We start from the raw sequence: 26,474 nt of genomic DNA, 5'->3' as shown, positions 1-26,474 counted from the left end.
ACAGCTGAGTTCATGCAGTTGTAATGCTGCTGGCATAATGCATGGGTGTTGAGCTCTGTGTACTTGCCTGTCTCATCTGAGAGGGGAAGTGCAGTCATGCTATGCAAACCATCCCACAGGAGGTACTAAATGGCTTTGATGAAATATATGTCTGTATTGTCTGCAAGGGGGGTTAGTGCTGGTAGTTCTAATGAGACTGATCTGTGGCTAGATCTCACCAGGGAGGACCTCACACTGGGAGGGAGGGTTGCAGTGGGCACCCATATTGGTAAACACATGATGCAATACATTGGTTCCCCTTGTGGATATGTCATGGCATTGCTCCAGGGCATTGTAATTAAGGACCTGGACTAACCCTTGGGCAAGTGAGCTGCAGCACAACTAAGCAACACAGTTGGTGGTCACTTAATGCCACCCCAAACCATGGTGTAATGATATATCTTGATAGACACACATACATACAAATATGAATAATGGGTGTCTGGATTCATGGAGATTCCTGTAGTCAGCTACTGCTTGATTATGTGCCCTTCCAGTACTGAATGACACTTGCAGTGTCTCAGGGAAATCACATTGTTTCCTCCGCCTACATTTCAAATTGACTGTCAAACATTTAAAGGTCGACCAATTATGCTGTCGGGGAAGTGACATGTCGATGTTTTGGACCCGGCTTTCCGTTTGTCAATGTTTCGAACGTTCGATGTTCTAACGGTAACCTATCTATATATATCTATCTATATATATATATATATATATATATATATATATATATATATATATATATATATATATATATATATCTATATATATATATATATATATATATATATATATGTATATATATATATATATATATATATATATATATATATATATATATATATATATATATATATATATATATGTTTGTATATATATCTATATATACATACATAAAAGGCTGCTCATATAACAATACATCATTTGCATAGACCTCAACCCTTCAGCACAGGCTTCAACAGGACATGGTAATTAAGTCCATGACCCCTGTCTGCTCGCATTCTAATGATCCAACGAAGCTGTACATTCTCAGTTTGATCCCGAACATCACCCAAGTGATGTGTGTCAGGGACTCTTTCAACAACCAAAAACAAAAAGCGGTGCCCAGGGCCATGCATCGTTTGGTGTTTTGCTAAAACATTTATAATGCTACAAATGCAAATCTGGTAGACATGCTCCCTAATCCCCTCTCAAAGGGGCCTATTCATCTTTCCTATATAGAAAGAATAACATACCACACAGTACGCTAAGTCGACCACATTCCTAGTTGCACAATCAGCCCTAACATCAAAATAATATTCCATCCCAGTGTCTGGATGTTTAAATGTAGCCTCACAGTTCATATAAGGACAAAAATTACATTCACCACAAGGTGAGGTAAAAGAACCGCTGTCCATATCAACTCTAACATTCTGTTCAGGATAATAATAAATCCACTTTAATGACATCTTGTTCTTATAAGAAAAATGAGGTCGATTCCCTACCAGATGCTTTATCTGTTCATCTACAAGTAGAACTGCCCAAAGTTTCCTGACAATGTTAGCAATTGCTCCAGAGTGACTACTAAAAAGAGCATAGGGGCAGATAAAAAACATGTCCACTGCTATCAGGAGTATAATAAGGCCTCTTTGATGATGAAAAATATGACCTACCTCTAGACCACCTTAGGTGCTTACTATGGGTTAAACCATCATCAATGTCTTGCTGGGGCATCCCCTATCCCTAAAATCATTCCTCAACATATTCAAATCATGCATAAAGCTATCATCATTTACATTCAACCTAGATATCCATAGGCCCTACTCCTTAATTATATTTTTAAAAACATGTGTAGGGTGCATGCTATTTCTATGATGGAATGAGTTCATATAGCATTCCTTCCTATAAAGTCATGTGCAAAGGTGAGATCAATATTCCTCTCAATCTTAACAACCAGAAAATCTATAATAATTTTGGAAAATTTCATAGAAAATTTCAAAAAAATCAGTAGTGCTACTAATAAGGCACAGAAACTTCTGCAAATCGCATACAGAACCTCACCATAACAAAAAATATCAACAAAATGATTATAAAAAGAAGCATGCTTAACAAAACTATCTGTATTAAAAATTATACTATGCTCCCAATATATCATCATATTATTGGCGTAACTATTGGCACAGGATGTGCCCATAGCTATGCCAGATCATTGCAAATAATACTGACCATCAAACACAAACAGATTATTTTCCAATATAACTTCAAGATATAAACAAATTAAATCAATCATCCTATCATCATAGGCACTGTTCTTGGCTAAATAAGCTTTAGTAAAATCAAGCCCAACACTGCTGGGAATAGAAGTGAATAAAGAGTTAAGATCCAAAGTTGCCATCAAACAGCCACAAGGAACAACATGCCCATTGGCAAAAACTGCTTAGAATTCCTAAGGACAAATATATTCCTATTCAAAACAGGCTTGTGGTGCTTCTCTACAAAAATAGAGAATGGCTCGGTGAGCCAACCACCCCCAGATACAATAGGCCTGAATGGTGGTCTAATAGGATCTTTATGTATCTTTGGGAGTCTGTGGTATGTCAGAACATGTGGAAAATCCATCTTCAAATAATGCGCTAGCTCAGGAGTAATGCAATGACTAGACGCACACTCATCAATCACACCATGAACTCTCTGTAGCAACTAATTCAACTCATTAAATCCAATGACTTGATAAGTGCTACTGAATGAAGACTATTTAAAAGGTTGCCCAGTTCAATAGTTTATGTGGTCTGAAAAAGTGATTTATATCTCAAAAGCATTAACCTGTTTATATTGCTCATAATAAAGTTATTATAGTTGTTTTTACTCAGTCGTGCATCGGTACTTTTATTATGTTTATATATACCCTAACCATGATGTTGTATAAGGGTAATGTTCTCATTACCATCTTTACTCTCAACAGTGCATCTAAGATGCATTGTTCATAGGTTCATAGGTTCATAGGTTGGTACTAGGCTATCGGCCCTAGGTCCTATACAATCCTAGCCATAACAATTTCCTGGATATTTCTTCCCACAATATTTACTTTTCTGGACCCCTGTCTAGCAGGGCAACTGACGTGATCCCTGGGGAGAATTTCCTATCTCTCATCCAATCATCAAGGTTCCTTTTGAAGAGGGCCAATGAGGTGCTCTGTTTGACATGTATGGGCAGTCTATTCCAGAGTATGGGGAGTCTCTGGGTCAGGAACCTATCCCTCCAGCCTGTTTTGTTCATTGTGATGACAAGGTTTAGATCCCTGGAGCGTGTGGCTCTGAGGGATTGGGATTTCTTTAAGTGGAGCATATCCAACAGCTCAGGGTTTGACATGGCCTTGTATGTTAAGCAGTGATCACCTCTGAGTAGATGACATGCCACAGAGTATAGCTGGAGTTTGTTTAGACGGTCAGCATATGGCTTCTGCTTTAGGCCTGTGATTCTTTTAGTGAGGTATTTATGTGGCCTTTCCAGCTGTTGTAGATGTCTTGTGAGGTACATACCAAAAGGGGCATTATACTCTATAATGGGTCTAATGAGGGATAAGTACAGTGAGACAATGACCTCCTTTTTTCTGGATGAAAAGCCCTTAGTGATGAGGTGTGCCACATAGAAGGATTTCTTGAATGTTGTGGCTATGTGGTTATCGAAAGTGAAACCACTGTCCACCCGTGTCCCTAAGTCTCTCATCACACTTTCAATGTTTAGTGTACTGCCACCTATGTGGTAATTCATGGGTACATGTTTTTTTCCAAAGTGGATAACTATACATTTCTTGGCATTAAGCTTGATCCCATGGCTCTGGCACCAAGCATCTGTTTCTGTAAGGCCCTTTTGTAGAATATCCACATAATTTGGGGATTCAATAATGGCTCCCAGTTTGCAGTCATCTGCGACCGTTGTTAGCCAGAGTCCCTTAGTGTTGGCCTGTACTTCAAAGAAGTAGATGCCAAACAAGAGTGGTCCCAGGACTGAACCCTGAGGTACTCCACTTATCACTTGTCTGGAGCTGGATTTGAAGTCAGCTACTTTTACAGTCTGGGTTCTGACAGTAAGCCAGTTGGCAACCCATTGAGTGACATAGGGATTTATGCCCAGCTTAGTAAGTTTATCTATGATTCCAGAGTGGGGGATGGTGTTGAAGGCCTTGGCAAGGTCCAGATAGGCTGTGTGGACCGCCTTACCCTTGTCCACAGTTCTAGAGACTGATTCGAAGAAGTCAATCAGATTCAGAAGACAAGATCGGCCTTTCACAAACCCAAACTGGGTGGGGTCCAGTATTTGAAGGTTGCCAATGTCTTTGTTTATAAGTTCCATGATAATGCGCTCCATGCCCTTGCAGATCAGACTTGTCAGACTGATGGGACGGTAGTTCCCGGCATCCAAGTCAGATCCTCCCTTGTGGAGTGGGATAACTGTAGCTGTGTGCCACTCAGTGGGCACGAAGCCTGAGGTGAGGCTATAATTAAACATGACACTTAGGAGAGGTGCCAGTTAATTTTGTAGTTCATGTAGTACACAGCCTGGGATGTCATCTGGTCCCATGGATGCTATATACTTAGCTTTGGAGATTGCGGTTTCTACCTGTGTGGCCATAATTACTGGAATTTGGCAATCTTTTGGTATTGAGATGGGCCCTTTAGGGGGTGAGTGCGGGGGTGAAGTTGGCATTAAATAGATCTGCCAGGATACTGGCAATATCCTTGGGATCAGTATATTTAATACCATTCTGTTGTAGCTCAAAGCAGATCTGAGTATTGCCATTTAGATTCTTGATATAAATATAGAATGCCTTGTGGTTGTCTTTGGAATCTTTGGCAATTTTATTTTCGTAACTAGCTTTTGAGGATTTTATGAGGGATCTCAGCTTCTTACTAAGGCTGGTGAGGGAGTTTTTTGCATTCTGGGATTTTCCTCTTTTCGCAACAGTTTCTTCCTTCTCTTGTATAGTTTGTTTATAGCAGGAGACCACCATATTGGCTTCCTTTTTTTGGAGAAGAGCATCTTGGTTCTATTTGGGATGGCATGATTCATGCATGAGTGGATGTGCTCATACAGTGCCTTAGTGTAGGATTCTGCAGTCGAAGTTTCAGATCCTGTCTGCATGGGTGCCATGAAGTTTGTCACTTCTGACTTCAGTAGCAGGAAGTTGGCTTTGGAGAAGTTTTTTAAGAAGGTTTCCTTACTGGGGGGCGGGGGTGGGATGTGGATGTCAAGGGTGATTTGCTTATGGTCAGACCTGACCAATGAGGGGGTGACCACTGGTGTGGAGCATCTATCTCCCATGTTGGTAATGATGATGTCTAGGATATTGGAGCCCCTGGTGGGGCAATGAATTAGTTGATCCAGGGCATTGGCATTTATGAATTCCAAGAACTGTTGGGAAAAAGAGTTGGTACCCGAGTAGTTTTCCCAGTTAATGGCAGGGTAGTTGAAATCACCCAGTATTAGGGTGTTTGCTTGTATCTTAATATTTTTCAGTATGTTTAGAAAGGTGTAGTGAGAATCTTTGGGCTTGAGCGGCGTGGCCAAGGATGAACACAGGATAGCAGCAGATTTCTTCAGCTCCACCAATTACATTACATTGACAGGAATTAATTACTTAAAAAATTAATTCTTGAAGTAATTTTCTTTCTAAATATGTTTGTTTTATATAGTTCTTGAACTATATCTAAAAAAGAAAGGAAATCTTAATAATATTCCTGTCAGAAATTACTTTGGAAATTTTCCTGTCAGTTTATCAGTCTGAAATGAGTTCCAGTAAGACAAATTCTCAAGACTCCAGCATCAAGAAAGAACTTCAGTCTCTGATAATTATAGTCCAGCAACTTACTGCTAAGATGGATAAAATGGATACTAAAATAGACACTTTCATAGAAAAATCTAGAAAACAAATAGACTTGTTACATATGGACCTGCAACAACAGAAGATCCAGATGACAGGCATAGAAGAAGCTGTGAATGACATGGGAAATACAATACAAGAAGAGGAAATCAACATTGAGTTTCTGCTGAAACAAAATACACATTTACAAACAAAGCTGGATGACCTGGAAAATAGATCTAGGCAATAACATTAGGATTTTTGGACTGCCAGAAAATATTGAAGGTAACAATATTACTTCTTTTTTAACAACATGGCTCCCTAAAACTTTAGATTTACCAGAGGCATTCTCTTTTGGTATCGAAAGAGCACATAGATCTATAGCTAATACTAACTCTAACAAAAACTATCCTAGATCAGTTATAGTTAGATTTCTATCATCTTTTGATAAAGAGATGGTTCTTAAATCTGCTTGGGCTAAAGCTCCTGTTAAGTTTAATGAGACAACTGTGCGTTTTGACAATGACTATTCTTCCATGGTAATTGCTAAAAGAAAAGTTTTCTGCCACTAATAAGGGAGCTTAAAAAAGCACAGTTTAAAACATACATTCTGTTTCCTGCCAAGCTTAAAATCTTCCTTCCTGATGGTCCTAAGGTCTTCGATGATTTAGACTCTGCTTTACTGTTTGTCAAAGAAAAAGATTTTGGATAAAATAGAAGAAATGGAATGGGCTAGTTCTTCATTAAAGAGATTGGCAACTGAAGCTTCCTGGAAGACTTCAGAGAAGAAGAAGAGACTAAAAACAAATGATTTGTTATATGTTTTTCTCTCTCATCATTTTAGTTCATTATTAATCTTTTGGAATATAGTTCCTGCATTTCCAGAAAGCCACACATATTTTGGAAAATATTTAATCAAAGTTATTCTCTATGTGCAAAGAAATGTTTTGTTTCATAACCAGTCAAAATGCCTGAGGATTTAATGGCAGGCTGTGACTCGATTTGTTTTCTTTCTGAAAAAAGTAAGGTTAGTAATTTGATACATTTTTTATCTTTATCTTTTTTTCCTTCTTCTTTTATTATTTTCTTTGTTTAAACAATGACATTCTATTTAGATTATGTAGTGGGTAAAGGGTGGGGAGGGCAGGAGAGAACAGTAATGAAAATATCATTAATAGAATAATAACATATTTATTTCTTGTAAAAGTTTATAAGTTCTTCAAATGCTATTTCTAATTATACTTTCTTGATTATACTGCTTATGCTTGTTTGTAAATAATCTGTCATGCTTTAACTAATAATAATCAGAACTAAATAAGAGTAAATAATATGTTTTATTTTTAACTCTATTAATATAAACAGTAAGTAACATTCCATTGTATATACTTCTTACAGCTTTCTCTTACATTTTTTTATTTCTGCCTCACTCCCTTTTATTTTCTACTCTCTTTTCTTTTCTTTATTAATATATAGAAATGCTTTTGGACTGTGTGGGCACAGTGAATACTAGGATTTGTATGAAAATTGAGTTGGGAGAAAAATGCTGAGTTTTGTTGCTTGTTGGTAATTTTGAGTTTAATTTCACTTGCATAGAGGCTGTGATGATCTGTGGAATACATTGTGGAGGTTCTGTCATGTTTAGATGCATTTACACTGCTAAATGAATGTTTGTCACTAGTTTTAATAAGTTTCCGCCAAAATGTTAAGAGAGACAATCTGGGATGTGGGCTGTCTTATGCACAATGTCCTTGAGTTACCTCAGAATCTTCAAATCACAGAATTCTCACAGAGAAACTGAAAGCAGTTAGTATAAACATTGACAAGGTTATCACACTGACACACCACAGATTCAGGAAAAATACTCTGTTCATAAAATATGTCAGTTATAATGAGTTTAAATGATGTAGTTTCTTGTAGTAAGTAAATGTCTTATTTTAGAAGGCATAAAAATGAAACATTTATTTAAATGTTTTGAAAATCTACTTAACAGCAGCATAATAATCTGTGTTAAAAATTTGTGTTCCAAACATATACTTTACTATAACTCATTTAATTCATCTGATTGACAAACATAAATAATCTTATAACTCTATTCTGGAAGAAATGTCATGTGATATATTTTAAAGCAGTAGGTTAGCATGATTGTAAAATCTGGTTACCAATATGTGTTTGCTGTGCATTGTTTTGTATAAAGCAGACAGATTTATTCTGGGGACAGCAAGTGGGATGGTGCTCTGCAGGGACACAATTCAGTGAGATCAGATATATATATATATATATATATATGTGTGTGTGTGTGTGTGTGTGTGTGTGTGTGTGTGTGTGTGTGTGTGTGTGTGTGTGTGTGTGTGAGTGTGTGTGTGTGTGTGTGTGTGTGTGTGTGTGTGAGTGTGATGGCTTTTTCTGAGAGTCTGCTTGGCTATCAATATGATTTGTAATGATTTCTATGAATACAATGTTTTACTCTATTGACAAAATGAATGTTTGCCACACGTTTTAATAAGTTTCCCGCCAAAATGTTAAGGGAGACAATCTGGGATGTGGGCTGTCTCATGCACAGTGTCCATGAGTTTCCTCAGAAGCTTCACTCACAGAATTTTCACAGAGAAACTGAAAGCAGTTAGTATAAACATTGACAAGGTTATCACACTGACACACCACAGATTCAGGAAAAATACTCTATTCATAAAATGTGTCAGTTATGATGAGTTTAGATGATGTAGTTTCTTGTAGCAAGTAAATATCTTATTTTAGAAGGCATAGAAAATGAAACATTTATTTAAATGTTTTTGAAAATCTACTTAACAGTAGCATAATAATATGTGTTAATAACTTGTGTCCCAAACATATACTTTACTATAACTCATTTAATTCATCTGATTGACAAGCATAAATAATCTTATAACTCTATTCTGGAAGAAATGTCATGTGATATATTTTAAAGCAGTAGGTTAGCATGATTGTAAAATCTGGTTGCTAGTGTGTGTTTGCTGTGCATTATTTTGTGTGAAGCGGACAGATCTGTTCTGGGGCAAGTGGGATGGTGCTCTGCAGGGGCACAGCTCGGTGAGATCAGATATATGTGTATATATATATGTGTGTGTGTGTGTGTGTGTGTGTGTGTGTGTGTGTGTGTGTGTGTGTGTGTGTGTGTGTGTGTGTATATGTATATGTGTGTGTGTGTGTGTGTGTGTGTGTGTGTGTGTGTGTGTGTGTGTGTGTGTGTGTATATGTGTGTGTGTATATGTATGTGTGTGTGTCTGTGTTTATGTGTGTGATGGCTTTTTTTTTAGGTAATAACGCAGGTGTTTCTGAGAATCTGCATAACTATGCAATATGATTTATAATAATTTTTATGAATACAATATTTTACTCTATTGACAATAATGAGTTTAAGTAAATGCTCATATACAAACAATTCAAGATTTTTTTGGAAGCTGTTGATAGAATTCACGACAGAAAATAGATGCATCTTAATGCATGTAATGTCTGAATCATATTAGCCAAAGTTTTTGATTTAAATGAATGTTAGAACATCTCCTCTTGATTTCTAACATTAAGATTATTTGAATGCTATTAGAATACAAGTGTTATATATTACATAGATCTATATAATAGTATAAACAGTTTTTAGAAAAAAAAAAAAAGTTTATTTTAGTTTATATGATGCTGTTTTACCAAATGTGTAGTTTTGTCTTGATAGATAATTGAATTGAAAACTGTTAACCTCAGTTAAATATAACTAGTATTAAATTGATAAGGTGGTAGCTGAGGTACTGCTGCTTAGGGTAGGGGGTTAACTTGAGTAGTAAATACTGCTCTAAGTTGGAGTTTTCAACTCCAGGCGGGATGCAAGGTTTAATCCTTACATTATTTTTACTTGTTCATTGTTATATGTATATAGTTTTGACATCCACAATATATTTTGTACACTCATTGTCACTACAAACAAAATTGAATCCTATACAAAATCCCATAAGAGATTTAATAAATACAGCTATGTTTAAAGGTACACCTAAAGAGGAGATGTAACATTATTTATCTTGTTATTTGTTATTTCGATCATAAGATTCTTGAGTTTTAAAAATGCCAAATGACATCTTTAAAATTAATTTCTTTAAACATTAATGGATTGAATAATCCGTGTAAAAGGGCAAGCCTAATAAGATACATTAATCTACACAAGGCCAATCTAGTCTTCCTGCAAGAAACCCATCTCTTGAAAAAAGATATTGATAAACTAGCCACTAATAAGTATACAGTATTGGTTAGTTCAGAGCACACTCAGAAAAAGAGGAGTGGCTATTTTATGGAATAAAAGTATGCCCATTCCTAAAACCATTAAGTCTTATCAGGATGACAAAGGAATATTTTGTATGGTTACAATACAAATTAATGCGAAGACTTACACTTTAATTAATGTATATTGGATACCTGGAATTGGTATTAATACAGTGAAACATCATATTGATAAGATCATATCATTCTCTGTAGGGGATATTATTTTAGCTGGTGATTTTAATTGTATACTACATGAAAGTGATACTACCACTATAAAGAAAAGAAGAATTACATCTAATGCAAAACATTTAAATGATTTTGCTAATTCTTATCATTTGAACGATATTAATAATCAGATAGAGTCAAAATCATTACCATACACCTTTTTTTCTAACAGATACAAAACTTATTAAAAATAGATAGGGTCTTTATTTCTAACCAGATGGTAACAGATTTAATTAATTCCAAAATCATTTCATGTCCTATATCTGATCATAACTCAATTGTTTTCGAATTCATGATAAAAATACTCATAATGTTCAGATCAAAAGGATACCAGCATACTTAACTCAGCTAAAGACTATAAAGAATATATACTTTCAGAAGTACAACATTTTCTAGACATAAATAATACTCCTGAAGTCTCCATTGTCTATGTTTGGGATGCCTTAAAATCATATCTATATGGACAAAGTATCAGATGGTATAATAACAAAAGGAAATCTTGGGATAAGGAATTGTTAGATATTCAAAGTAAACTAGACTCTTATAAACATAATAATAAAGAAAATATTATGGACAAGAAAGTTATTGAAGAAATAAACAAACTAAATGAGAAATACAAAGAAATTTTAACTCATAAAGTTAAAATAACTTTAGAGAAATACAAGTTTTTGTCTTATTCAATAAGCCCCAAATACTTACATAGAGTTAAAAATAAAACAAAAAGATTGAATAAACAAAACCATATCAAAGAAATCTTTTCTCTAAGGAAAAAAGAATGTTTCTAGTATACCAGAAATACTGGATGAATTTAGAAATCACTTTCACAAGATTAACCATAACAACATTAACATGGAACCTAAAGATAAAATAAAGGAGTTTATAACCACAAACATGAATAAAAAGCTTAATAAACAACAGATTAAACTATTGGACAAGAGTATTTCATATACAGAAGTTATTACACAAATAAATAAGCTTAAATCAAACAAAGCACCGGGTAATGATGGTATTATACCAGAGATATATAAAATCCTTTCTAAAACTACATATTCATTAATACATAAGGTTTTATTCTGGCCCAAACTGAGTTAATAACCCCCATCTTGGCAATATACATTTATTTCACCAATTTTAAAACCTAATAAAGATCCAACTAGATGTTCTTCATATCGACCCATCTCATTACTTAATGTTGATTATAAAATGTTTATGAGTATTTTTGCTGATAGATTGAAGACAATTATCCCGGCATTATAGACATAGATCAGGCGGGCTTCATTGTAAATAGAAATACTTTTGATAATATAAGAAGAACTTTAACATTAATTGATTTTGCAAATAGGAAAAAGAAAGATTTAACACTTATTAGTCTTGATATAGGTTCAGCATTTGATTCAGTAAGTTGGGACTATCTGTTTACCTTACTGAAATGCACAAACTTCTCTGATGCATTTGTAAATTTAATTGAGCATTTATACAAAGGCAGCTGGCTTATATTAAGGTAGGAACATATGTTTCACACAAAATACCCATTCTTAAAGGTACAAAGCAAGGATGTCCACTTTCTCCACTATTATTCACTTTAGTAATGGAGCCTTGGGCTAATTTGATTAGAAACAGTACTGACATAGAGGGTTTTGAAATAGAAGAAAATACAACATCAAAAATTCAACTTTTGCAGATGATGTTCTAATTACATCAGCAGGATCTAATTCTTCTATGCAGTCTTTATTTGATAAAATGATGAATTTTAAAAGTATTTCTGGTTTAATATTCAATGAAGAAAAAACTAAAATACTACCTATATATACACGAAAAAATACTCTCATTAGTGATTTTACTAAATATGTACCCAACTCAGGTCAGATAACTTATTTAGGTATAATACTATCTAAAGATATTAAATCTATTATATATAATAACTATAATACCTGTTTTCTTAATATACAAAATCTTTTAATACCTGGAATAATATGTTTTACTATGGAGGAGAGACTTACAATTATTAAAATGATAATATTCCCCAAGATTTTATACTTAATACAATCAATAATACTTTCACCTACAAAAATAACTATCAACAAACTGAATACACTAATGTTAAATTTCTTATGGGCACCTAATAGACCTAGGATTGCATTAAAGAAACATACTAATAGCTGGTCTCAAGGGGTATTTCTTTTCCAGACTTTAATTTATATATTATCTCTTCTATTATAAAAGTTATTACTTTATTAATAGATCGGTCATATATCACAAAATGGAAAGATTATTGGGAGCTAATTAGTATGCACTTCATGAAAATCTCCTTAACACATAAAAATATGATTATAAATAACTCCATGTTGTGGTTGCTAAAGGAATTTTGTACTTCACCTATTACACCTAAACATATGGTCTGTTACCCATTAAATATTATTATTAGTTATCGTAACTTTATATTCATGCACCCTAAGTATAGGGAATGGAATTTTATTGTATTCCCTATAATTTATACTCAGGGTATGCTTATGTCATCTACTTCTGAAGTAGCTCATTTAGCTATAGATAATAATCTAAAGTACTGGTATCAGCTGATATCTGATAATAAAGTTAAAAATCTAGATTTCTTAAAACAAGAATTTGATCTAAGAGAAACTTGCTGGTTAGAGGTTCAAATCTTTAGACAACATCTCATTGATAGAATAGATCTAATGTCTATAACAGTTAAAGAATCTATTCCAAAACTGATTGATTACTTGATAATAAATTTACAGCATAAAGTTTCTGATAAAGGTAAACTTTCATATATACATAAAATTATCAGACAAGAAACTTTTACAATGTAGATTCATACTGGAATTATTTCACCTCTATTAATGGGGACCCACCAACTCAACAAGATAAACAATATATATTGGAATCTGCTTATAGAACTACATCTTCCATTGTCTGGAGACTTTATACATGGAAATTTTTACATAGATCTTTTTATACACCTTTGATGATGAATAAAATTAATAATAAAGATAATCTATGTAAGAGATGTAATGTAGAAATTAATGCTGACTGGGCTCATATGTTTTATGACTGTATGAAGTTGAAAGAATACTGGAAGTCAATTAATGAATTTTTGCAGGCTCTTTTACAGATAATTTCATTATTTCTAAGTCTCTTATATTATTCAACACACCTGTACCTCAATGTGTTAAAAGATTAAGCTTCCCTTGTTATGGTCTATCCTAGCAGTGGCTAGGAAAATAATAACTAGAAATTGGATTTCAGATACACCTCCTTCGTTCAATGAATTTAAAAATGTTATGAATATAATGTGTCATATGGAAATAAGCACAATTAGAATGAGAACAACTAGAAAAACATCACATTTTATTGTATGGGATAATTTACAAAATTTGTTAAAAAATTCTAATTTCAATAGCACAGTATTTTAGTTTAATTAATTGATCTGATTGTAGTGGATGTCTTTGTAAATACTTTAGTTGTTTTGTTGAATATTATAATAATACCTATTTTTAATTATTTGTATAAAATTGTTATGATATTTCTCTTATATGTTAAAACAATAAACTTGTTTTGAAAAAAAAAAAAAAGAATCTTGGGGCTTGTGGGGGATCTGTAGCAAGCTACAGTTTGTATTGCAGTCTTACCTAGTGTTAGTTGAACCTGGAGAATTTCAGATGCATTGTGTTGGGCAACTAGTCTGGAGGTGTGAATATCCTTGGTGAATATGGACACTCCTCCACCTTTAGTGTTTCGGTCTTGGTTTTGTGGCGAAAAGTGTGGTAAGAGTTGTAGCCTGGTATTGCAGGGCTGCTCTCTGGAGCCTTGAACCAGGTCTTAGTTACTGCACAGATATTGATGTTCTCCATTTTTAGGAGTGCCTCGAGAGAGTGCATTTTGAGGTTTAGACTTCTAGGATTGAGTAGCATTACCTTCAGATTTTGCATGCTTGTATCTGTTACAGTGGTGGTTTTATCCTTTGAACCTTGCCTAAAAAAGGCACTATAGGGGTGGCAAGATCTTTAGCCAGTAACCTGAATCCCAGGGGTGACAGGTGCAGACCATCTCTGGCAAAGCATCGTGGTTTGTCAATCATGTCTTCCCAGGCAGACAGATACTGGATCCCCTTTGAATGACACCAGAAGCTTAGCCAATTGTTGAAGTCAATCATTTTGTCCTTATACTGTGGTATCATTCTGGGAAAAAGCAGGATGCCACTCAGGGCTAGGGTCATACCTGCCTTTGCCACATGATCCAAGAGCTCTTCCATGTCTCTTTTCATTTAGTCCAGGGAGGTACGTCTCAAGTCATTCACTCCAGCATGGACAATGACAGAGTTGTATTTGTACTTGTTGTGGAGTGACTTGAGTGCATGCATTATGTGGTGGATCCTGGCACCCGACATGCAGCTGACTGTAATTTTCTCCTTGTTCAGCCTGGTGAGTGGGACATCAGTGTGCCTGACTATAGAGTCATCTATGACTAAAGTGTTGGGTACATTGTCTTGCCTTAGGGGCTGTTGTTGGGTGGCACACTGGTGTTGTGAGCTATGTGTCACTTTGGTTGTGACTGGTGTTTGTTTGCGTTTCAGCTTCGGAGGTCCTTGTTGCTTGGGCAGGTTAATGTTAGGGGCCTCCGCATATGTGGGTTTAGTGTTGCTATGTGTGGGTGTTGATGTTGTGTGTTTTGAAGGGCTATGAGTTGCTTGAGGTGTAGTGCGGGTGTTAACCTTCTCCTCTTGACTGTCTAGCACAATCTTGTCCGGAGAGAACTTTGCTTCCAGTTTGGCTATGTAAGTGCATCTCTCACAGGTTGTAGTGTTGGATGGTAGGAGAAGAGGATTGTCTGTGTACATGAGGCAGTTGCCGCATTGCCCCAGTATGCCCAGATTCACCAGGTGGACAGGAGAAATCAGCGGAAGCTGACCCTTGGACATGCCTGTTTAGGTGCTTTTTTGTAAAGTTTAAGAGCTGTTTTCCCTTACCTTTGCAAGGTACTTTGCAATTATAGGCTGTTTAGTGCCTACGATTAATTTCTCCTTATTGACAAAGAGAGCTGAGTGTTTGTATCAGTTTCAGGCTTCCTAATGCTTTCCAGCAGGTTCTAGAGCAAGTGCTAGTCACAGAGGTTCAGATTTTAGTGCTACTACTGAGAAACCAGCTAGTTCTAAGGGAAAATTTGAAGACCACACTTTCTGGCACCTGGAATAGTTTAACTGTAGCCTCTCAGTGCTGCATGATGCAAAAAATGTGCAAACACATGCATTTTTAAGCCAGAAAGTTGAAATGGATAGAAATCAGTCCTAAAAGGCTAATAAAATTACAATTTCAGAGCTGGAAACCACTCCTCTAGCATTACATAGGCAGTACAATGCTCACCAGTCCCACTGGTAAGCAGTAGGACTTCCCTCTACCACAGCAAGGTTTGGATAGCTCTGAGCACAGAAAATAAAGTCCTGAGACAAGCAAAGCCAGGGATATGGACTGGCTAGGAAAGGTGGGAAACGAGCAAACAAGATAGTATTTTTTTTGTTGAAACAGGCTAAACAATGCATTAATACAGTAAATAAACACAGAAAAGGCTAACACACTTGACTGTGTAGTCCTAAACAGTAAATGCAATTAAAACTCTACAAAATTAGCAATTTAAAACTTTTTAAATGAAGCAAGGCAAGTGCACAACTGAAAAAAGATTTGAGGCAGTAATACAGCAGAATAAGTAGCTAGTCTACATATACAGAGAAGTCTATATATACAGAAAAGCAGCTAAAACACACAAACAATTCAGATGCAGTGCAATCTAGAGCACTTGCATTGTAGCAATATTAAGGCAATTACAGTTATAATAAATGCTCTAAAATATACTCTATATTTCCAAAATGTTTGAGAAGCACAGTCAGAACACAAGGAGATTCAGCCATTTTTTTTTTGAAAGGGAAAAAGGAGAAACAGAAAGCCTTCTCAGATGTTCTCTCTGTATTAAGTAGAATGAGCTAATGCCACTAGAATGGGAGGAGTGTCCCACATCAGATTTACAGTAGGGGCGGGAAACTGCAAAGCCACCAAATATAACAACAAGACACGAACAGGGAGGGAGGGAGGGTGAAGACCAATACTAAAGCTATTAGCCTACAGACAGTAAACACTACAGAAAGCCACAAAATTAAAGTTTTTTAACAGATTGTGTCAGCAGCCTTGGCCGGTACTCCAAATCCCAGGGTTGAGAGATGAACATCGTCACTGGTGAATCATTGATGTCTGTTGAGCAAGGCATCCCAAACAGACATGTACTAGATCCCCTTACAATGACAGCACACACTAAGGCAATTATTGACTTCCATCAATTCCCACGTGTATGGAGCAAAAATCCTAGATGAGGGTCAACTGCAGTTAAAAGCTATGTGCATACCCACGAGAGACACAGACTGGCTAAGCTCAGTCATGTGTTTGCATAAAGGCCGGTGATATATGTTCCTAGTTATACACATCTGCAGGGACTATGATGGCAACATTATATTAACTGATATTCTGTGATTTGTGGCAATGTGTGGTAAGGCCTATTGCATCAGCCCACAGACCACTATCTGTAATCTTTCCCATATGTAGCCACTTGACACAGACTTCAATGTGTCTCATGATATAATCATCTATGACAAAGATGTGCGATTTTTGTGTTTTGCCTCAGGTGTTTGACTGGTGAGAGAGTGGTGCATGCAGTATTATGTTTACTGTGCACACCAGAGGCAGGATTTTCTGAGGTGTCTGTTGTTTGGCAATGTGTCTGGTAAGAAGCTGCACACATGCAGGTGAGTGTGATGTGGATGTAGGTGGTGCAGGATGTGAGCTGTGCATGCTGGCATAATGCTCATTGCTATATGTAATGACTGCTTTGGAGACACCATGGCAGCAAGCATTGAAATGCAGTCACACCCATCACATGTTGTGCTTGTGTGTCATAGGAGTAGAGGGGTGGGTAAACTCCCAACATCTCAGCAGCAGGTTCTACAAAGTTAGGGTCATGCTGCCACACCGTTGGAGTTGACAGCCTTATATACAGTGTTGTAGTCACACCTTGCAGTGAAGATGTGGATGTCTGTGCATGCACTGAGGACTTGTTCAACTTTTCTGACATACGTTGGCCTCGCAAGCATAAGATGCCTGTCAAGTAACTAGACAGCACACCAGTTGTTGTGTGATATGATGTGGGAACACAGACATGTGCTTTGAGTACATAACTGTACAGTATGACATGCCTAGACATGTGGCAGGTAGATACATATTGTCCAAAGGTGGCCAGTCTGCTGCAGTAGGCCTCACAGCCATGTCATGCAAATATCCACCAGTAATCTGTTGAGGAGCAGGATGCAAGACTGTGAAATTGTCACCTATGACTCACCACCAGTGTGCTGACTGTATCAGCAAGACTTGACATCTGTGTCTCTAGACATTGTACATTATATTGTGGTGCTTCAGCAATGCTCCTAACCACCCTGTTGTCAGTTCCCTAGTGGCATACCACCCACCCATGCAAAAGCCAACTGAATGCTCAGGTTGCTAATTGAGGCATATACCTGGAAAAGGACATGTGAAGCCTGCAGAACCTCTCATGATATGGGACAGCTATGTGGATGAACAGACTTTGTCCTTGTCATCCTGGGCTTCATAGTAAAGTTTTGCATGTGATGACAGAAAACGTATCAGAGCATGGTATCCTATGTGAAAGTGGTGTGGGTGAGACCAGCAGTAGTAGTTGCCAGACACCGGCAAATCTGTGGACTCCCATGCTTAACACAGTCTTCACAAGGTAATTGTGTCCTTCTAGTACACACCACTTAGGTAGTATCCATCTGCCAAATACCTGTGTAAAACCCACACCTTTCCTTCACAGGGTATACATACTACACTTCCCTAACATGTTTTTCTGTGTTCTGTACAGACACCATGGATGACTCTCTTTTTGGAACATGCTGGAAGTAACTGCAATACTTAGTTAAACAAAAGACAACTAGCATGTAGTGTCAAACAGTGTTCCCTGATGTCTGAGTCATGTGACATGAAATGCCATGAAAGGAGTTAATGTGAATGCGAGCAGTAACACTGTCATACACCTACTGACACTGGACCAAACATTGTTTTTTTTGCTCAAGGCCAAATCATTCTTACCGACTCTAACCGGCGGACCCCATTAAGTTTTACACTATCCAATGAATGATGGAAATATGACTCACCCTACCTACCATGGCCTGAGAAGGTGTTTGACAATATTAGGCCAGCAGGCCTTGCAGGAAACTGTGTAGGTTATCTACAGAGTGTTATGTCAGCTGGTGAATAGGCAAGTGTCTGACAGTCATAATCTGGGAAGATAGCATTGGGAGACCTACACTGCAATGATGCCACTCACCAGTGGATATTCCCAGATGTCATTAATGTCATACCCCTTCTAGCCATTCCCTCTCTGCAGTCACAGCCACTATCAGTGACCTCATACTGACTACATTAGCAGATGATTGAATAACAGGAGCTGTCATTGAATCCCACACAGAACCAACAGTTAACCAGGATACACACATTCAGTTGCAGTCTGAGCTACTGACAAATACTAAATGCCAATGACTGCACAGCACTATCTTTTGGAAATTCCTCTACCCCTGGGAAATATAGTAGTAGAGCCATTACTCATGGACATATGGACACAGGGAGAAATGTAGCCTTTGACATTCAGTGGTCAGTGAGATGTAGGGATGCATTCAATGTTGTAGATCATAAACAAACAGGACTGTGATGCAACTTCCAGACTATCATTGCCATACTGAATGTGGCACTCATCACAACTATCATTGTGTACAATGGCACCCTTACTATATCACTATACAAGCATATCTTACAACTGTTGCAGCCTCACCGGTTCCATGGTATTGCAATACACATTGCAGATAACATGTGCTATGCATACCTCTCAGCTGTATAGATTTTATCAGAATGTCCAGATTTTTGCCTCATATTTTTGGTGTTTTCCTCCTAAAATCTGTACTTTTCTGGCAAATAGCTGAGGACTGAAGTAATTAAATAATGATAACCATTTGTGTTTAAGACTCTACATTCTTCAGAAAATTAATGCTAATGCAAGACCTATTATTCTATCAACTTTCTAAGTTTGTAAGAGCAATATTTAAAATTTGTCCCTATTTGCCCCCCATCATTTTAAGCTTTGTCCAGATTTTTTGCTCTAAGAGGTTGAGAGGTATGGTGCTATGGAGTCTGTGTCAAGACCGTACCTGTGTATTGTGTCTCATAAATGCTTTGTAGGGGATGTGTATGGCTGCCATACAGGGAGGTGTCAGATTCCACTGTGTACCTTCCATGCATCCATGACAGTACTAACACATGTCTTACCTGACCTACACACCTACACCATCACTGTGGTATAAATACTGCATGTTGGAGAGACAGGTATGTCACACAGACAGTACACCCTATATGTAAAAGGGCCTCCATTCATGTGAAGCACACATCTGCTGTGACACACATCATGTGCAGGTTACACCACGGGATGCAGAACACAACTATCATAGCTGTTGTCAGACAAATGTCTTTACTGAACAAAGGAAATTTGAAGAAGGCTCATCCCCAGCATCACAGCTTGTAGATGTGTTAGCTCCCAACACCCTGTTGACACTTATCATGGGTATCGGACCTTTCACAGATTAGTGATGCATGAGTATGCTGAATGAGGCCACTGTCCTTGTTAGCCTGTTACACACATATGAATCTATAGTGCTGTACCTTGCTGAGGACATATTTCTTCTGTGATGACAGTCTATCCTGTGCTGTGAGATCTATGGCTGTCTTGCTTCTGTATGTCCATAGGTGTCCCCAACAGAATCCTAAAACAGAAACATAAACATGTCCATGACACACCTTTCATTGTGTAAGTATGCAGCCATTACAACAGCATACAACATAATGCACATGGAATTATGTTACTTACTCATTACAAATGTCAGCATACAGTATCTGCCAGTAACCACTACAAGTGACATGGCTAAACAATGCAATACACAAGTACATGTTAATTTATATAGTCACTCTGTGCATCAGACACATACTTTCATTTCCCTGCATGGATGATGAGAATGACAGGGATGTAGCACAGGTATCATCACTTGCACAGGGTATTGTGCGGGGCTGCAGGAGCTCTAGGCTGACCCAAAAGGTTGACAGCATATACGTGAGTCAGGAAAGGAAGCAGGCAAGATGTACCATGGAATTGTACTGTCGGTATCTGTAGGTGACCTGCATCTGACAGTGGTTTGTGAATGTGTGCATGTATACAGTCAAGTTTTGTGCTAGCCCTGCATGTGTGTATGTTGGACAGCTTTGAACTGTGCATGGTAGAGCTGATAGTTCACTGTCTCCATCCCCGGACATGGGAACTGGCTCTGCCAGGAGTTGCACTAGCACCTCCATGCTCAGTGTCAGAAGTGGTGCAAGTACCTGATGGTGACTGCTATCTTCCAAGGCCATGTCCTCCACAGGAATACCCAGGACCATGAGCCCATGGCCTGCCATGTCTTGGTCTGGACAGCACACTGCCCTCTGTAGCACTGGATGTACTGCCTCTATGGGAGCATGATTGTGCACGGCCAGATGGACTCTCAGCAGATGGGGTTGCTGACCTACGTCCACGAGGTGTATGCTCAACTCCAAACAAATGTTCCAGCACAGACACTGCACGTTCCAAGACAGACACTGTCTCGGCCCACTTTCTTAAAACTGCATCACTGAACTGATCCAAGGTGTCATCAATGCAATGGAGGCAGTTACAGATATCAGACTGTGTTGCATCCATAACTCTGAGAATATGTCTGGAGTTCCTTTCAGAACATGCCTGTGCCTCCATGATGGCCCAAAACATGTGCCGAGTGAACCATGATGTGATACCTGCAACAGATGGTGGAAGGACAGCAGGCCTCCTATGAGTGCCCCTACCAATCCACCTGTGTGGAACCTCACCAATACTCTGGGTATGACCAGTTTCTGCACTCACTGTTGCCATAGTTACCACACTTTCCTGTTTAATGTCTCCACCCTCTGACTGTCCAATATCTGTGGCCTCTGAGGACTGGGTATGTGTAGGAATACTGATTGTGTGCAGTGACAATGAGGGCAGACGAGTGATGTCAATCTCTGGGACATATTCAGCCCCTAAAACCCCCACCTGTGCCTCACTGTGGCCACCATCATCATCAGAGTCTGAAGAGACACTGACATTAGGTTGTGTAGGGGACAGAGAAGAACCCCCCCAGTCATCTGTGATAAGAGAGGAAAAAGCAATACATTAATACCTACACTGTTATGCTCTGCAGTACTATGTTGCAATAAATGTACAGCTATATACACTGCTGGCATTATAACAGACCTGTTGAAACCCCAACCTCATATAGTTGAACAAGAGGACATTTCTATTCCCACAAACAGCTGTAGTTACTTGAAAATAAAAGCTCTTTACACAGCAATCTCATCAGCAAAACTGAGGTTCTCTTTTGACATTTGTGAAGACTCTGCACAGTTGACACATATGGCAATCAGCAATGTCTTGACAACAGTGTTGCATCTATCAGTGTTGTGAGACACCTAGAAGACATACGTATGACTGTAACGTGTACAGTCATAAAATATCTGTGCAGTTGGCAATCATGCCGACAATTCAGCACTCCAGGCAGCAGGCCTAGGATGACACTTTAGGGACTGCATTGTTGTAAACCTGCATCTATAACAAAAGAGTGTTGTGCTTACCAAGGGCAGGACTGCAGCCTGTTTTGATACCTGACTGATCTGTGAAATGTAGAGGGAGAGGTAATGTCAGTACCACCGCATGTTGCACTACAACAAGGTAATACATCCATATATCTCACATTTACAGTAGCTACTATGATAATTATTATATAGGTCAACATCTGACCAGGAGAATCAAACTGCAGTTAAACCCTTCCCCCCACAAAAAAACAGACCTGACACCCAGGTAAGACTATTACACTCTGACACACTGAATGCAACAGTATTGCAATGGTGATCAAACTAAGCTTACCTGCACTCTCCTCTGCCATGGAGTCTGTGACACCCACACCCACTATGTATGGTGTGATGGATGCCTGGGAGCTGTCATGTGTGCCTAGGTTCACCAGGAATTCCTCAGTGGCTGAGACAGGTTGTTCTGCTGCAGGCCTTCCACTGGTGATGCCACGGTCCCTGGCTACATCTGCTGCTCTTCTGCATGCACCATTGATCATGTCCATCATGCAGTGTTGAACCTGTTCATATATCCTGCTCTGATGACCTGTAGCATTACCATCATGGACAAGGTCAGCCCACAAAGCTGCCCACTGTTTCCTGTTTTGCCTTCCCATGGAGAGTAGGAGTTCATGGTGTTGCCGGAGGCCTTCAAGTATAATCTCATTCTCTGCATCCATAAAAGTGCATGGCGTCTTGGGTACATGTGTCCTGAAAAGACAATAGAATGGGAACACATGTTAGGAACACATATGTGGAAGCACACTATGCAGAGATACAGCAAGAACAGAATGGCTGCTGGTATCCACTGCTTGATCACACATCTCATATTCCACGGTGTGCAGACATATTAAGGGTGTCAATACACCTAAGATACTAGTGATATTCAGCTATTCCCGTGTGTGCCATGACAGATACTGCTGTATGATTATACACACAACACTGGAGTCTATTGTAGTGTGTTAGCTAACGGCAAAACAACGGTACCAAACAAATAGCAGTGTGCTATTACAACCACTATAAAGGGACAGTCCCAAGTGACCAGTGTGCCACATTGACAAAAAGCATTCCACCCTTGATGTATTGTGCATCGTCTGTAGGTGTAACACATCTGGATATCAATGACATGTCATTATCACAGTTCTAAAAAAAGCTTAATGCTGTAACCCCTATTCCCAGTAAATATATTCACACATCTGCATCCTGTTGTAAACAAAAAGGTTACATGCCTGCTGGAGTGCAAGTGTCCTCTGCTGATATGTGGTGATATTTCAGTTTTTGCAAACACTTGTTCTGCGAGCAGAAAGTCTCATACAGAATGATTCCCCATAGCCGGCATGTTTGCATTTTAACATGCTTCTGAGTATTAGGTGATTGCCTCTTAATGAATCTGTGGTTTGTAATGCTAGTTGCAGGCAACACAGCTGATTTGCACAATCAGCCAATGACATGCAACCATGGTATGAGATATAAGGCCTCCATGTAGATTACAAGCCCTTTCTGATATGTTGTACTGGACATTACTGGGGTGAGGAGACTACGTCATCACAGAGGGTAGATTTTAAAAGCTACTGTTACATAGAGATATGCATTGTACAGGCTGCAGCTGCTGCTGCAGGTAATAGGCCTAGGCAGAGAGTGTGAACACTTTGGAGGACAACAAGCTGTAGGAGTAACTGTGGCAGCTGTGACAATCTTGTAGTAGAGTGAGGTTAGCCATTTCACTCCAATTAAGGTATGTGTTTACGTATGTTAGGCAATGGTATCATTAACAGAGTACTAGGCTACATGTTTGTTGTGTCCTTGAACAACATAGGGGATAAATATAATATTATGTCCACCATTTGTCAACTGTCAGGACATGTGTTACAGTCTGTTACTCATTTGGAACATGTATGCTGGCAGTCCTTGTTACAAGCAAGGGCTGCATATCATCATCATCATCATTTAGTTGTTCCCATTAGGGGTCGCCACAGTGGATCATCTGTTTCCATTTCTTCCTGTCCTCTGCATCTTGCTCTGTCACACCAACCACCTGCATGTCCTCTCTCACCACATCCATAAACCTTATCTTAGGCTTTCCTCTTTTCCTGTTACCTGATAACTTCATCCTTAGCATCTTTTTCCCAATATACTCAGCATCCCCCCTCAGCACATGTCCAAACCAACATAATCCTGCCTCTCTGGCTTTGTCTCCAAACCTTCCAACCTGGGCTGACCCTCTAATATACTTATTCCTAATCCTGTCCAACTTCATCACACTCAGTGCAAATCTTAACATCTTTAACTTTGCCACATCCAGCTCAAACTCCTGCCTTTTTGTCAATGCCACTGTCTCCAACCCATATAACATAGCTGGTCTGATTACCCTCTTGTAGACCTTCCCTTTCACTCTTACTGGTACTCGTCTGTCACAAATCACTCCTGACACTCTTCTCCACCCACTCCACCCTGCCTGTACTCTCTTCTTCACCTCTCTTCCACACTCACCATTACTCTGAACTATTGACCCCAAGTACTTAAACTCATCCACCTTCACCACCTCTACTCCTTGCATCCTTGCCATTCCTCTATCCACCCTCTCATTCACACACATATATTCTGTCTTAGTCCTGATGACCTTCATTCCTCTTCTCTCTAGAGCATATCTCCATCTCTCCAGGGTCTCCTCCACCTGTTCCCTACTCTCACTACAAATCACAATGTCATCTGCAAACATCATAGTCCACAGGGACTCCTGTCTGATCTCATCTGTCAACCTGTCCATCACCATTACAAATAAGAAAGGGCTCAGAGCTGATCCTTGATATAACCCCACCTCCACCTTAAACACATCCGTCACTCCCACTGCAGACCTCACCACTGTCACACTACCCTCGTACATATCCTGTACCACTCTTACGTACTTCTCTGACACTCCTGACTTCCTCATACAATACCACAACCCCTCTCTAGGCACCCTGTCATATGCTTTCTCTAAGTCTACAAAAACACAATGCAATTCCTTCTGACCTCCTCTGTACTTCTCCATCAACACTCTCAGAGCAAACATCGCATCTGTAGTGCTCGTTCCCAGCATGAAACCATACTGCTGATCCCTAATCATCACTTTCCTTATTAACCGAGCTTCCACTACTCTTTCCCATAACTTCATGCCGTGACTGAACAATTTAATCCCTCTGTAGTTACTACAGCTCTGCAAATCACCCTTATTCTTAAAAATTGGTACCAAAATGCTTTTTCTCCATTCCTCGGGCATCCTCTCACTTTCCAAGATTTCATTAAACAATCTGGTTAAAAACTCCACTGTCATTTCACTTAAACACCTCCATGCTTCCACAGGTATGTCATCTGGGCCAACAGCCTTGCCCTTCTTCATCCTCTTCATAGCTATCCTTATTTCCTCCTTGCTAATCCATTGTACTTCATGATTCACTATGTCCATATCATCCAACCTTCTCTCTCTCTCATTCTCTTCATTCATCAACCCCTCAAAGTACTCTTTCCATCTGCTCAACACACTCTCCTCACTTGTGAGTACATTTCCCTCATTATCCTTTATCACCCTTACCTGCTGCACATCTTTACTAGCTCAGTCCCTCTGTTTAGCCAATCGGTATAAATCCTTTTCTCCCTCCTTAGTGTCCAACCTTTCATACAACTCTTCATATGCCTTATCCTTAGCCTTTGCAACCTCACTTTTTGCCATGCACCTCATCTCCTTATACTCCTGACTACTTTCTTCATCTCACTGACAATCCCACTTCTTCTTTGCCAGCCTCTTTCTCTGTATACTCTCCTGAACTTACTCAATCCACCACCATGTCTCCTTGTTGTCCTTCCTCTGTCCAGATGTCATATCAAGCACCTTTCTAGCTGTCTCCCTTACTAGCTCTGCTGTAGTTACTCAGCTATTTGGTAACTCTTCACTGCCACACAGTGCCTGTCTTAACTCATCCTTGAACTCCACCTCACAATTACCCTTTTTCAATTTTCACCATTTGATCCTTGGTGCTGCCCTCACACTCCTCCTCCTCTTCTTGATCACCAATGTCATCCCACAAACCACCATCCTATGCTGCCTAACTACACTTTTCCCGGTCACCACTTTACAGTCTCCAATCTCCTTCAAACTGGCCCTCCTACATAAGATATAATGTACTTGTGTGCATCTTCCTCCACTCTTGTATGTCACCCTATGCTCCTCCCTCTTGTTAAAATACGTATTCACCACAGCCATGTCCATCCTTTTCACAAAATACACTACCATCTGACCTTCTGCATTCCTTTGTTTAACACCA

Source organism: Protopterus annectens, chromosome 5.part0 (genome assembly GCF_019279795.1).
Source record: "Protopterus annectens isolate FY-2018-M chromosome 5.part0, PAN1.0, whole genome shotgun sequence".
In the NCBI taxonomy this organism is placed as follows: Eukaryota; Metazoa; Chordata; order Ceratodontiformes; family Protopteridae; genus Protopterus; species Protopterus annectens.
This window is presented reverse-complemented; position numbering follows the sequence as displayed.